Source organism: Calonectris borealis, chromosome 29, assembly GCF_964195595.1.
Source record: "Calonectris borealis chromosome 29, bCalBor7.hap1.2, whole genome shotgun sequence".
Taxonomy (NCBI): domain Eukaryota; kingdom Metazoa; phylum Chordata; class Aves; order Procellariiformes; family Procellariidae; genus Calonectris; species Calonectris borealis.
In genome coordinates, this window is record NC_134340.1 from 3,191,494 (window position 1) to 3,204,255 (window position 12,762).

General features: G+C 55.3%; 1 long non-coding RNA gene across 1 annotated transcript in view; it reads left to right on the top strand.

Annotated features, from left to right (window-relative positions):
- Window positions 1-594: 594 nt before the first annotated feature.
- Window positions 595-12,762, top strand: part of LOC142094333 (uncharacterized) — a 40,676-nt gene continuing 28,508 nt past the window's right edge. The window contains exon 1 of the long non-coding RNA XR_012677640.1: window positions 595-721. This is a non-coding gene — a long non-coding RNA (uncharacterized LOC142094333). The remainder of the gene's footprint in view (window positions 722-12,762) is intronic.

The window sequence follows — 12,762 nt, forward strand, 5'->3', positions numbered from 1 at the left end:
GGGCGGTGCCGGGGCGGTGCCGGGTCTGGGGCGGGTCTCGGGAGGGACCGAGGCGGTGCCGGGGCGGGGGCTGTGCCGGGGCGGTGCCGGGTCTGGGGCGGTGCCGGTGGCGGTGCCGGGTCTGGGGCGGTGCCGGGGCGGTGCCGGGGCGGGGGCGGTACCGAGGCGGTGCCGGGGCGGGGGCGGTGCCGGTGCCGGGGGCGGTGCCGGGGCGGGGGCGGTGCCGGGGGCGGTGCCGGGTCTGGGGCGGTGCCGAGGCGGTGCCGGTGCCGGGGGCCGTGCCGGGGCAGGGGGCGGTGCCGGGGCGGGAGCGGTGCCGGGGGCGGTGCCGGGGCGGTGGCGGTGCCGGGGGGGGGAGCGGTACCGTGGGCGGTGCCGGGGCAGGGGGCGGTGCCGGGGCGGGGGCGGTGCCGGGGGCGGTGCCGGGGCAGGGGGCGGTGCCGGGGCTGTGCCGGGGCAGGGGGCGGTGCCGGGGCGGGGGCGGTGCCGGGGGCGGTGCCGGGGCGGGGGCGGTGCCGGGGCAGGGGGCGGTGCCGGGGCGGTGCCGGGGCAGGGGGCGGTGCCGGGGGCGGTGCCGGGGCAGGGGCAGGGGCGGTGCCGGAAGGCGGGCTCGGGGCCGGGCCGCGCGGCGCCAGGGACTCGCAGCGGCGGCTGAAGCGGCTCGATGCCTTCCCCAAGACCCTCGAAGACTTTCGGGTCAAGACGTGCGGGGGCGCGCCGGGTGAGCGGGCGGGGTGAGGGCGGCCGGGGGCCGGGCGCCGGCGGGCGGGCCCGGGCCGGGCCGTGGGGCGGCGGCCGGCCGGGGGGACCTTGCGGGCCGGCGCTCGGCGGCCGGAGGCAGCGGCTCGGGGCGGTGGCGGGCGGGCTGAGGCGGGGCCGCGGCGAGGCGGGGCCGCGGCCGGCGGGGCTGACGGCGGTTCTGGTCTCCGCGGCAGTGAGCGCTGTCAGCGGGCTCACGGCGGTGCTGCTTTTCTTCTCGCAGCTGCAGCACCGCCTCGCCAGGGAGGCGAGTGGCGGCGGCGGCGGCGGCGGCGGCGGCAGCGGCGGGGGGGCCCGGCCCCCGGTGCTGCCTCCTGCCCGCGCTGCCCCGGCGGAGAGAGGCGGCCCTGCGGCCCGGGGCGGCCTGCCGTGCCCCCGCCGAGCCGCCGCCGCCTCCTCCGGGCTGCCCAGGCAGCAGCTGCACCCGCCGCAGGTCTGCCTGGAGGATTTTCTCTCCCCCCGCTGGTCGCCTTGGCGGCGGGAGCGGGCTGCCCTCCCCCGAAAGCCGCTCGGCGCAAGGGCTGGCTGTGGCCTCCCGTGAGGCTGTGGCAGCAGAGCGTCTCCACATCTGCTCTCGCCGCCTGGGAGCAGGCGATGCAAAGGAAAGAGAGCGAGCGGGACCCCCCGTCCCCACCCCGAATGCCAGGAGTCCCGAATATCTGTCTTTTTCAAAAGTGTTACAAGCGGCAAGCGCTTGGCTGCCGTGGGAGGTGCGGGAGGCAGCAGCTCGGGGGTCTCGCAAATCGCACGTCTCAAAAACCAGCTCCTGAGCCAGAGCGGTGGAGGGAACGAGGCTCTGATTGGCTTCCAGGTGAGACAGGACTCTCTGTTTTTCCTTTGTTCCTAGGGTCACCTGGAATTGTGCGTGGGCAAATCGAGGGGAGATAAACCGAAGATCTAGATGCTCTTTTTCCACCTATGCCTTGTGCTCGTGAGTCAATTTTCGTACTTGCCGAGGGCCCGACAGGCTCAGTGTGCCGGGTGCTTCCGCGCGCTGCACTGCTGCTCGGGCCACGGACAGGGAGGAATTGGTGATCCCTTGTGGGTAGACGGTGATTCCAGCCAGGCCCGCTGGGCCCTTAAACCAGCGCTTCCAGTCAGGCAGTATTATTTTTCTAGATAATAAACGAGGCTGAGGTATAAACCCACTTACGTTCCTGTGTGGTGGTGTACTTTGTCAGAGAGCTCAGTAATACTGAAGAAGCTGGCACAGAGTTCGCTTGGGACTCCAGATTTGACTGTGTTGTTGTTGTTGACAGAGTTTAGAGTCTCCTTTGGAAGTTACTTGATGAGGCACAACTTTTCCGTGATTTTTGTACCTAAATTCTGACTGTAATGCCACTGCCACGTGATAACCTTCCTGCGAAATTTTTAAAATCAGCACGAGCGTTAGTAATCTGATTACCTTTTAACGGAATTCAAAACAAAGTTGCAACGGGAAATTTTGCAAGTCTTCCTGGGTGTTGCCGCTGTGCACGTTATCCGGCTGTCCGCTAATCTTCCCTGCCTCTCGTTCTGTTGTAGTAATTCCTTTGGGCAATGCACTGGCCTCTAGATGCACTGACTTCCTTCTGAGCACCCAAGGTATTATTGGTCTTTGCCTTCCTCACGTTTAAAAGGGCGTGGGAAGGCCAGAGAGACTGGAAGGCTCTGCTGTTTTGTGCAGAGCAGCTGTCAGTCTTAGAAGAGACTTGCTGTCGCCAGCCTGTAGCCAGCAAGTGCATCATGGTGCTTCGATACCAGGACGAGCCCACAGACCTTCTCCATCTTCTTTGGGAAAAGGGATCACAAGGAAGCGTGCTGACGTTGGAGGGGGCAGAGGTAGGAGGCAGCTTTCAACCCCTTGTAAGCTTTACTCCTGAACTCCTGAAAACGGTTACGGGCTTTGAGGGGTTTGGTTTGGGATTTTTGCCTTAAGTGTATTTACCTTTCAGGGTAACGCTTTCTGTGGCAGTTGGAAACAGTCCTCCTGGTACGCCAAACCAAACCCCGTGTTTGGAAGGGTCATTCAGGGCGCTGCGGCGTGCGTTTTATTCCCTATACGTCACTTGGCCCCAACCATACACATTCTTCCAGTTTGGCACATTCTTATCCCCCCTCGCTGAAAGTCTTTTCACCAGTTGAATGCTTCCTCAGCCTGCCACAGGCCATAACAAATGTGTGTTTATAGACCACTTTCCTTGCTTGCTGGTTTCAGATTGGAGCATCGATGCCATGGACGGAGCAGGAGAGCAGCAGCTGGATGTAGAGCACAATCTGTTTAAACAACGTTTGGATACAGCTGGCCATCGTGTGACTCCAGAGGCCGAGAGACACGGTAAGGTGCTCTTCTGCCTTTCTGGGATGGCTGCTCTCGTAGTCTTTGCGTCACTGTGTGCCTGTTTTGAGATGCCCGGGAACAAGTGACAGCTGAAGAGCATTTAAACACCATAAACTCTTGAGGAGTTTATAGCACGCAAATGTATTAAACTGGCGGATCAGACCAACTCCTATTACACTCGCTACTTTTGCGAGGCAAAGCTTTGCCTGGTCCCTCTGAAATTGCGACAAGGACTCATGGATGCATTTCAGGAACAAAGCTGCTGAGTTAATGGTCTTTTACGACTAGAAATCAAGCAGCTGCTCTGCCAAAACTTGACTTTGCTTGTTCCTTGAACTCACAGCGGGCTGACAAATGGGACGACCTGGTTAGAGGAAAGAGCCTCTGCCCAGGCAGGGCTCCAGTGACGCGACCCGTAAGCCTGAACTTGCACCTTACTACCTTTACTTTGCGTGTGTTAATGCATACCTGATAAATATGTTTTAGTTGATGTATCGGTTACAAGTTGTAGTAAGTGGTCCTTGGCTACACAAACCTCTCCTCTACGTTTTTGACACGTTATGACTCATCGTTGTGCTTCGATACAAACCAGAAACGATTCTGGCAAAGCGTTGCAATCTAACAGTAATACTGTCCTGACTTTTCCTCTCCAAAACACGAGCTCCTTATTACCTTTTCTGGGAGATAGTGTAGTTCTACGTATGAGCGTGGACTGAATTTGTTGATTTGTATCACTCGGATTTAACTTTTCTGTTCTTGAAGTTGAAAGGCTAAGCTAAGCCAAGAGCTGAACAATCGGTAGGTACGAGAGTTTCTCCCGTTGTCACGGGAATGTGGTGATAGTGTTCTTACTGTTGTGTCACTTAGCAGCCTTTCTGTATTCAGAGGTTGTGGCATTACAGATTTAATGTCTGGGGACAAAGCCAGCTTTTCTTATCTCATTCTCTGTTAACACCTGGCCTCCTGCCTTACTTGCATTGCCAATCTCCGCCTGAACCGCTTGCTCTGACTCCTTATACAGTGAGTGGAGAGGAAGAGAAACGTGTAGGGAGCAAACCGTCTCGCCTAGAAGGGGCGTTCTAAAAGAGATCAGATGCGTTGCACGCAACAAGCAATTTCTTCTGCTGTCTGGAAAAAGCACACGGCTAGTTCAGTTTCCATCACCCGTGTTGCAAGTTAGATCAGAAGTATCCACCCGTCTTCATTAAACCCTGTGATTATCAGGTTCTGTTAGTAACACTGACGTTCAGTCAGTTATTTAAATGGCAACTGTAGCAGTATTGACCTTAAATTTAGTAAAGCATACCCAGCTTTTATGGAGTAGTAGCTGGAGGCTTTTCCTAATCGTAGTTACATTAAAAGAGTTAATAGCTTCACGATTTCCAGGATAGTTGCATTCTGTGCTTGGCTGTCATCTTACTCATTTCCACTGAAAGGCAATAAGTGACTGAACTCTTTACTGGTGGTTCTTATCGTTTCCTTCCTTTTAACGTGGACAGAGTTTTCCAATTTCACCTATCGTATCTGCATGCAAGTTGAGGACCGTGTTAACAGCAAGAAACCCTGCATGCAGAGTTTTACGTACTGCAGTTGCTTTATAGTATCTAAACTGTGTGCGTCACCTCTGGATGCTGTCTCTGAGACAACTCAACAGGCAGCTGCTGATTACATTTAAAAAGCTGTTCCTGGTTGCTGGACCTTGAAAGACTCCGTGTGTTGTACAGGTGTACTTGTTCAAATGGTGGGAATCATGGCTTTGACAAAGCGTAGCAATTACTAAGCTGTATTCTTCCCGACGCTATCTTTTAGTGTAATTACAAGATGAAAAGCCATACCGCTTTTTAAACAACGAACTCTTAAGTGCACTTTTAACTACTGTGAATGTTGTAAGCTTTGGAAAGTCTCGCACAGTTGTTTAATAATGGGTAAGGTTTTATTTGCTTGATCGTAACTACCATAAAGTGTTTGCTTAAGGAAGTAAGGTTAATGATTGATTTTTATGCATATTTCATACTTTCTAATTAAAATCTCTTCTTTCTGTGGCTAATACAAAATACAGACATCTTTAATACTCACTTCCGTCCGCCTGTTCTACCTCCCCATCTCACCAAACAAGGGCCTGATAACGTTTTATCCCCTCAGCAGTGTCTGACTATGTACCTTATCACCCTCCCCAGCACTAGTTATCCAAGGAGCCACCTCTTCAAGGCTGATAGAGGGTAGTGCAGCAGCGCCTAGATAGTGAGCCCTTGAGGGCTTTTGTAACCCAGGAGACTTGGTCCTGTCCTTCGGGATTTGCGAGTTGAAACAGCCTGATTTTAAGGGGTCCTCCTATTATAAGAGCCAACGGTTTTGAAAATTGTAGGCACAAAATTCTTTGGCTCACTTATTCCTAACCCCCAAATTTGCAGACCTTTGATACTTGTTTTGGTTCCTGACAAAACAAAAGTCCTGTTTGAGTTTTCTGTAGGCATCTCCTGCCCTTTGGCGGGTTTCAGCTGTCACCAGCTCTCATCTCCTCTGTTACAAGTCCCTCTTCAGCCTTCTGCACATAAGAACATAAACCTCCAAGAGTTCGTGCCCCAGCCGTACTGCGGCTGCACACTCAGCACGCGCGTGGCACAGACATTGGCAGAACTGTTCAGTCACGAAGAAGGTGGAAATTCCCTGGAGATTTCTAGCGAGCAGTGATTAACCTGTGTGCCTTGTCAGCATTGTCATCCTGGAGGACTGGGTGTCAATCTTCCACTCGGAGACTCCCACTCCGATCTTGTTTCACAGCCATATATAACCGTGTTGGGACGGGATTATGCGTTATGCACTGTTGACTGTGGTTGACTGCTATTTAAAATTTTGTTTGTGCAACAGGTCCTGTACCAGTCGCAATTTACTGACTGGGTCTACTTTAGACAACGTTTTAACAAAGCCTTTAGGCAAGTGACATCTGATCAGTGCTCCAGCAAGGCTTGCAGATAGCCAGTTCTTTCTGTGGAGGGTGTTCTTGAGATGGCAAATGCTCCTCTGCTTCTTGGCCTTACTTCACACCTCAACAGGCTCTATGCGTACCGTTTCAGGTGGGCTTTGGGTGCAGGATGCGCAGTTTCCGACACGAAATCATTGCGTTCGTGTGTAGAACAGTCACTGGTGCGTAGAACAAAAGCAGAGTACAAGGTAGCGTTTCTAGATGTGCCTCATCACTTTGAATCCTCTCTTGTCTTAGAGCTGGGGAAAGAAGACGACAAAGTGCTGGATCCAAATTCTTTGGCTGCCAGTCGCTGCGAGAGCTGTTACGGGGCAGAGTCAGAGGACATTCGGTAGCCTTTACACCTTTTCGTATCTTCTTAGCACTTGAATTAATAACAGTTGTGTTGCATGCAGGTTTTTTTCTTTTCAAAATGCCTGTGAAGGTCTGTGCAATGAAATCCTCCTGGGCACATGTTCAGAGAATGATGAGAACTGTTGTGCTTTTGGTATGCCTTTGGAAGTTGTTAAGAACGTGCAGAGTTAGGTTGTCTAGTTTGTCTACACGCCTGTTTAAGGGCAGTGCAAATTGCACTACCTTTGCAGCAGCCCAAAGATTGTATCTCAGCAAACGGAATCTTCTCTGGGGTTATGTGGTGTCCAGAGGGGAGCTGTGTAAATTGTTTCCTTGTTACGTGAGCTGTCTTGGAATAAAACCTGGTTACGGCTTTGCCTTCTGACTTCTGCTGCAGGCTTTGCATGCTGAGGGGGGCAAAGACCAGACAGTTATCGCTCACACAGACAACGGGTGTCATTTGGTGCTTCTCATTCCTCCTACCTGCAAATTCCTGTAAGAACGGATCCGTGATAGTCCATAGGTTCTGGACTACCCTTCGCTATTTTCGTCTCTGAAGTAACTTGGTCTGTCCCATCTGTCAGGTTGTGTCCTTCCCCAGAGAAGTTTCCATCTTGAGGGATTCGTGATTCCAGCCTTCAACTTTTTCTTTGGCCCAGCAAAACATGTTTTTTCCGGTGACCAAGATGTTATCCAGAAGTAGAAAAGTAATGAAGGAAGTTTGCCATTAACCGTCCCTCCAGCGTTGACAGTCTTGCCCGAAAAACAGAGGAAAGGAGGAATAGAAACAGGCAGATTTAGTAATCCAACTCTTTTAAAAACTCTGCTGGGGAGGGTGATAAGGTACATAGTCAGACACTGCTGAGGGGATAAAACGTTATCAGGCCCTTGTTTGGTGAGATGGGGAGGTAGAACAGGCGGACGGAAGTGAGTATTAAAGATGTCTGTATTTTGTATTAGCCACAGAAAGAAGAGATTTTAATTAGAAAGTATGAAATATGCATAAAAATCAATCATTAACCTTACTTCCTTAAGCAAACACTTTATGGTAGTTACGATCAAGCAAATAAAACCTTACCCATTATTAAACAACTGTGCGAGACTTTCCAAAGCTTACAACATTCACAGTAGTTAAAAGTGCACTTAAGAGTTCGTTGTTTAAAAAGCGGTATGGCTTTTCATCTTGTAATTACACTAAAAGATAGCGTCGGGAAGAATACAGCTTAGTAATTGCTACGCTTTGTCAAAGCCATGATTCCCACCATTTGAACAAGTACACCTGTACAACACACGGAGTCTTTCAAGGTCCAGCAACCAGGAACAGCTTTTTAAATGTAATCAGCAGCTGCCTGTTGAGTTGTCTCAGAGACAGCATCCAGAGGTGACGCACACAGTTTAGATACTATAAAGCAACTGCAGTACGTAAAACTCTGCATGCAGGGTTTCTTGCTGTTAACACGGTCCTCAACTTGCATGCAGATACGATAGGTGAAATTGGAAAACTCTGTCCACGTTAAAAGGAAGGAAACGATAAGAACCACCAGTAAAGAGTTCAGTCACTTATTGCCTTTCAGTGGAAATGAGTAAGATGACAGCCAAGCACAGAATGCAACTATCCTGGAAATCGTGAAGCTATTAACTCTTTTAATGTAACTACGATTAGGAAAAGCCTCCAGCTACTACTCCATAAAAGCTGGGTATGCTTTACTAAATTTAAGGTCAATACTGCTACAGTTGCCATTTAAATAACTGACTGAACGTCAGTGTTACTAACAGAACCTGATAATCACAGGGTTTAATGAAGACGGGTGGATACTTCTGATCTAACTTGCAACACGGGTGATGGAAACTGAACTAGCTGTGTGCTTTTTCCAGACAGCAGAAGAAATTGCTTGTTGCGTGCAACGCATCTGATCTCTTTTAGAACGCCCCTTCTAGGCGAGACGGTTTGCTCCCTACACGTTTCTCTTCCTCTCCACTCACTGTATAAGGAGTCAGAGCAAGCGGTTCAGGCGGAGATTGGCAATGCAAGTAAGGCAGGAGGCCAGGTGTTAACAGAGAATGAGATAAGAAAAGCTGGCTTTGTCCCCAGACATTAAATCTGTAATGCCACAACCTCTGAATACAGAAAGGCTGCTAAGTGACACAACAGTAAGAACACTATCACCACATTCCCGTGACAACGGGAGAAACTCTCGTACCTACCGATTGTTCAGCTCTTGGCTTAGCTTAGCCTTTCAACTTCAAGAACAGAAAAGTTAAATCCGAGTGATACAAATCAACAAATTCAGTCCACGCTCATACGTAGAACTACACTATCTCCCAGAAAAGGTAATAAGGAGCTCGTGTTTTGGAGAGGAAAAGTCAGGACAGTATTACTGTTAGATTGCAACGCTTTGCCAGAATCGTTTCTGGTTTGTATCGAAGCACAACGATGAGTCATAACGTGTCAAAAACGTAGAGGAGAGGTTTGTGTAGCCAAGGACCACTTACTACAACTTGTAACCGATACATCAACTAAAACATATTTATCAGGTATGCATTAACACACGCAAAGTAAAGGTAGTAAGGTGCAAGTTCAGGCTTACGGGTCGCGTCACTGGAGCCTTCCCTGGGGAGAGGCTCTTTCCTCTAACCAGGTCGTCCCATTTGTCAGCCCGCTGTGAGTTCAAGGAACAAGCAAAGTCAAGTTTTGGCAGAGCAGCTGCTTGATTTCTAGTCGTAAAAGACCATTAACTCAGCAGCTTTGTTCCTGAAATGCATCCATGAGTCCTTGTCGCAATTTCAGAGGGACCAGGCAAAGCTTTGCCTCGCAAAAGTAGCGAGTGTAATAGGAGTTGGTCTGATCCGCCAGTTTAATACATTTGCGTGCTATAAACTCCTCAAGAGTTTATGGTGTTTAAATGCTCTTCAGCTGTCACTTGTTCCCGGGCATCTCAAAACAGGCACACAGTGACGCAAAGACTACGAGAGCAGCCATCCCAGAAAGGCAGAAGAGCACCTTACCGTGTCTCTCGGCCTCTGGAGTCACACGATGGCCAGCTGTATCCAAACGTTGTTTAAACAGATTGTGCTCTACATCCAGCTGCTGCTCTCCTGCTCCGTCCATGGCATCGATGCTCCAATCTGAAACCAGCAAGCAAGGAAAGTGGTCTATAAACACACATTTGTTATGGCCTGTGGCAGGCTGAGGAAGCATTCAACTGATGAAAAGACTTTCAGCGAGGGGGGATAAGAATGTGCCAAACTGGAAGAATGTGTATGGTTGGGGCCAAGTGACGTATAGGGAATAAAACGCACGCCGCAGCGCCCTGAATGACCCTTCCAAACACGGGGTTTGGTTTGGCGTACCAGGAGGACTGTTTCCAACTGCCACAGAAAGCGTTACCCTGAAAGGTAAATACACTTAAGGCAAAAATCCCAAACCAAACCCCTCAAAGCCCGTAACCGTTTTCAGGAGTTCAGGAGTAAAGCTTACAAGGGGTTGAAAGCTGCCTCCTACCTCTGCCCCCTCCAACGTCAGCACGCTTCCTTGTGATCCCTTTTCCCAAAGAAGATGGAGAAGGTCTGTGGGCTCGTCCTGGTATCGAAGCACCATGATGCACTTGCTGGCTACAGGCTGGCGACAGCAAGTCTCTTCTAAGACTGACAGCTGCTCTGCACAAAACAGCAGAGCCTTCCAGTCTCTCTGGCCTTCCCACGCCCTTTTAAACGTGAGGAAGGCAAAGACCAATAATACCTTGGGTGCTCAGAAGGAAGTCAGTGCATCTAGAGGCCAGTGCATTGCCCAAAGGAATTACTACAACAGAACGAGAGGCAGGGAAGATTAGCGGACAGCCGGATAACGTGCACAGCGGCAACACCCAGGAAGACTTGCAAAATTTCCCGTTGCAACTTTGTTTTGAATTCCGTTAAAAGGTAATCAGATTACTAACGCTCGTGCTGATTTTAAAAATTTCGCAGGAAGGTTATCACGTGGCAGTGGCATTACAGTCAGAATTTAGGTACAAAAATCACGGAAAAGTTGTGCCTCATCAAGTAACTTCCAAAGGAGACTCTAAACTCTGTCAACAACAACAACACAGTCAAATCTGGAGTCCCAAGCGAACTCTGTGCCAGCTTCTTCAGTATTACTGAGCTCTCTGACAAAGTACACCACCACACAGGAACGTAAGTGGGTTTATACCTCAGCCTCGTTTATTATCTAGAAAAATAATACTGCCTGACTGGAAGCGCTGGTTTAAGGGCCCAGCGGGCCTGGCTGGAATCACCGTCTACCCACAAGGGATCACCAATTCCTCCCTGTCCGTGGCCCGAGCAGCAGTGCAGCGCGCGGAAGCACCCGGCACACTGAGCCTGTCGGGCCCTCGGCAAGTACGAAAATTGACTCACGAGCACAAGGCATAGGTGGAAAAAGAGCATCTAGATCTTCGGTTTATCTCCCCTCGATTTGCCCACGCACAATTCCAGGTGACCCTAGGAACAAAGGAAAAACAGAGAGTCCTGTCTCACCTGGAAGCCAATCAGAGCCTCGTTCCCTCCACCGCTCTGGCTCAGGAGCTGGTTTTTGAGACGTGCGATTTGCGAGACCCCCGAGCTGCTGCCTCCCGCACCTCCCACGGCAGCCAAGCGCTTGCCGCTTGTAACACTTTTGAAAAAGACAGATATTCGGGACTCCTGGCATTCGGGGTGGGGACGGGGGGTCCCGCTCGCTCTCTTTCCTTTGCATCGCCTGCTCCCAGGCGGCGAGAGCAGATGTGGAGACGCTCTGCTGCCACAGCCTCACGGGAGGCCACAGCCAGCCCTTGCGCCGAGCGGCTTTCGGGGGAGGGCAGCCCGCTCCCGCCGCCAAGGCGACCAGCGGGGGGAGAGAAAATCCTCCAGGCAGACCTGCGGCGGGTGCAGCTGCTGCCTGGGCAGCCCGGAGGAGGCGGCGGCGGCTCGGCGGGGGCACGGCAGGCCGCCCCGGGCCGCAGGGCCGCCTCTCTCCGCCGGGGCAGCGCGGGCAGGAGGCAGCACCGGGGGCCGGGCCCCCCCGCCGCTGCCGCCGCCGCCGCCGCCACTCGCCTCCCTGGCGAGGCGGTGCTGCAGCTGCGAGAAGAAAAGCAGCACCGCCGTGAGCCCGCTGACAGCGCTCACTGCCGCGGAGACCAGAACCGCCGTCAGCCCCGCCGGCCGCGGCCCCGCCTCGCCGCGGCCCCGCCTCAGCCCGCCCGCCACCGCCCCGAGCCGCTGCCTCCGGCCGCCGAGCGCCGGCCCGCAAGGTCCCCCCGGCCGGCCGCCGCCCCACGGCGCGGCCCGGGCCCGCCCGCCGGCGCCCAGCCCCCGGCCGCCCTCACCCCGCCCGCTCACCCGGCGCGCCCCCGCACGTCTTGACCCGAAAGTCTTCGAGGGTCTTGGGGAAGGCATCGAGCCGCTTCAGCCGCCGCTGCGAGTCCCTGGCGCCGCGCGGCCCGGCCCCGAGCCCGCCTTCCGGCACCGCCCCTGCCCCTGCCCCGGCACCGCCCCCGGCACCGCCCCCTGCCCCGGCACCGCCCCGGCACCGCCCCCTGCCCCGGCACCGCCCCCGCCCCGGCACCGCCCCCGGCACCGGCACCGCCCCGGCACCGCCCCCGCCCCGGCACCGCCCCCTGCCCCGGCACAGCCCCGGCACCGCCCCCTGCCCCGGCACCGCCCCCGGCACCGCCCCCGCCCCGGCACCGCCTCCTGCCCCGGCACCGCCCACGGCACCGCTCCCCCCCCCGGCACCGCCGCCGCCCCGGCACCGCCCCCGGCACCGCTCCCGCCCCGGCACCGCCCCCTGCCCCGGCACGGCCCCCGGCACCGGCACCGCCTCGGCACCGCCCCAGACCCGGCACCGCCCCCGGCACCGCCCCCGCCCCGGCACCGCCCCCGGCACCGGCACCGCCCCCGCCCCGGCACCGCCTCGGTACCGCCCCAGACCCGGCACCGCCCCGGCACCGCCCCAGACCCGGCACCGCCACCGGCACCGCCCCAGACCCGGCACCGCCCCGGCACAGCCCCCGCCCCGGCACCGCCTCAGTCCCTCCCGAGACCCGCCCCAGACCCGGCACCGCCCCGGCACCGCCCCCGCCCTGGCACCGCCTCGGTCCCTCCCGAGACCCGCCCCCGCCCCGGCACCGCCCCCGGCCCCGCCCCAGACCCGGCCCGCCTCCGGCCCCGCCCCCGCGTCAGCCCCGGCACCGCCCCCGCGTCAGCCCCGGCACCGCCCCGGCACCGTCTCGGTACCGCCCCAGACCCGGCACCGCCCCGGCACCGCCCCAGACCCGGCACCGCCCCAGACCCGGCACCGCCCCCGGCCCCGCCGGGCGGCGCGGCCCGAAGCTGGCCGAGGGGGCTGGCGGGC